The sequence below is a fragment of the Procambarus clarkii genome, unplaced genomic scaffold (genome assembly GCF_040958095.1).
Source record: "Procambarus clarkii isolate CNS0578487 unplaced genomic scaffold, FALCON_Pclarkii_2.0 HiC_scaffold_145, whole genome shotgun sequence".
NCBI classification, from domain to species: domain Eukaryota; kingdom Metazoa; phylum Arthropoda; class Malacostraca; order Decapoda; family Cambaridae; genus Procambarus; species Procambarus clarkii.
The window spans coordinates 441,595-444,197 of NW_027189178.1; positions in this window are offsets into that span (position 1 = coordinate 441,595).

Below are 2,603 nucleotides of genomic sequence, written 5' to 3' on the forward strand. Positions count from 1 at the left end.
TCAGTAATTGGCATATTTTCGGTATAAAAAGTCGTAATTTGAAACTGAAAATAGGTGCAGAGAGTCAGAATTCGGGAAAAAAAATCACGCTCAGGAGTCAAATTTCCGACATTTCAGACATTTTGAAAACTGCAGGGGGTTTGGGCAAAATATGACCCATTGCCGTTTACAGTAATTGGCATATATTCGGTAAGAAAGGTCGTAATTTGAAACTGAAAATAGGTGCAGAGAGTCAGAATTCGGCTCAAAAATCATGCTCAGGAGTCAAATTTCTGACATTTCAGACATTTTGAAAACTGCAGGGGGGTTTGGGCAAAATATGACCCTTCGCCGTTTACAGTAATTGGCATATTTTCGGTATGAAACGTCGTAATTTGAAACTGAAAATAGATGCAGAGAGTCAGAATTCGGCTCAAAAATCACGCTCAGGAGAAAAAAGTCCGACATTTCAGACGTTTTGAAAACTGCAGGGGGGTTTGGGCAAAATATGTCCCATCGCAGTTTTCAGTAATTGGCATATTTTCGGTATAAAAAGTCGTAATTTGAAACTGAAAATAGGTGCAGAGGGTCAGAATTCGGATAAAAAATCATGCTCAGCAGTCAAATTTCCGACATTTCAGACATTTTGAAAACTGCACGGTGGTTTGGGCAAAATATGACCCATCGCCGTTTACAGTAATTGGCATATTTTCGATATGAAACGTCGTAATTTGAAACTGAAAATAGGTGCAGAGAGTCAGAATTTGGCTCAAAAATCACGCTCAGGAGTCAAATTTCCGACATTTCAGACATTTTAAAAACTGCAGGGGGGTTTGGGTAAAATATGACCCATCGCCGTTTTCAGTAATTGGCATATTTTCGGTATGAAACGTCGTAATTTGAAACTGAAAATAGGTGCAGAGAGTCAGAATTCAGCTCAAAAATCCCGCTAAGGAGTCAAATTTCCGACATTTCAGACGTTTTGAAAACTGCAGGGGGGTTTGGGCAAAATATGACCCATCGCCGTTTTCAGTTATTGGCATATTTTCGGTATAAAAAGTCGTAATTTGAAACTGAAAATAGGTGCAGAGAGTCAGAATTCGGATAAAAAATCACGCTCAAGAGTAAAATTTCCGACATTTCAGACATTTTGAAAACTGCAGGGGGGTTTGCGCAAAATATGACCCATCGCCGTTTACAGTAATTGGCATATTTTCGGTATGAAACGTCGTAATTTGAAACTGAAAATAGGTGCAGAGTCAGAATTCGGCTCAAAAATTATGCACAGGAGTTAAATTTCCGACATTTCAGACATTTTGAAAACTGCAAGGGGGTTTGGGCAAAATATGACCCATCGGCTTTTTCAGTAATTGGCATATTTTCGGTATGAAACGTCGTAATTTGAAACTGAAAATAGGTGGAGAGAGTCAGAATTCAGCTCAAAAAATCACGCTCAGGAGTCAAATTTCCGACTTTTCAGACATTTTGAAAACTGCAGGGGGGTTTGGGCCAAATATGACCCATCGCTGTTTTCAGTAATTGGCATATTTTCGGTATAAAAAGTCGTAATTTGAAACTGAAAATAGGTGCAGAGAGTCAGAATTCGGATAAAAAATCACGCTCAGGAGTAAAATTTCCGACATTTCAGAAATTTTGAAAACTGCAGGGGGGGTTTGGGCAAAATATGACCCATCGCTGTTTACAGTAATTGGCATATATTCGGTATGAAACGTCGTAATTTGAAACTGAAAATAGGTGCAGAGAGTCAGAATTCGGCTCAAAAATCATGCTCCGGAGGCAAATTTTTGACATTTCAGACATTATAAAAACTGCAGGGGGGGAGGGGGGTTTGGGCAAAATATGACCCATCGCCGTTTTCAGTAATTGGCATATTTTCGGTATGAAACGTCGTAATTTGAAACTGAAAATAGGTGGAGAGAGTCAGAATTCATCTAAAAAATCACGCTCAGGAGTCAAATTTCCGACTTTTCAGAAATTTTAAAAACTGCAGGGGGGTTTGGGCCAAATATGACCCATCGCCGTTTTCAGTAATTGCATATTTTCGGTATAAAAAGTCGTAACTTGAAACTGAAAATAGGTGCAGAGAGTCAGTATTCGGATAAAAAATCACGCTCAGGAGTCAAATTTCCGACATTTCAGACAATTTGAAAACTGCAGGGGGGTTTGGGAAAAAAATGACCGATCGCCGTTGACAGTAATTGGCATATTTTCGGTATGAAACGTCGTAATTTGAAACTGAAAATAGGTGCAGAGAGTCAGAATTCGGATAAAAAATCACGCTCAGGATTCAAATTTCCGACATTTCAGACATTTTGAAAACTGCAGGGGGGTTTGGGCAAAATATGACCCATCGCCGTTTTCAGTAATTCGCATATTTTCAGTATAGAAAGTCGTAATTTGAAACTGAAAATAGGTGCTGAGAGTCAGAATTCGGATAAAAAATCACGCTCAGGAGTAAAATTTCCGACATTTCAGACATTTTTAAAACTGCAGGGGGGGTTTGGGCAAAATATGACCCATCGCCGTTTACAGTAATTGGCATATATTCGGTATGAAACGTCGTAATATTAAACTGAAAATAGGTGCAGAGAGTCAGAATTCGG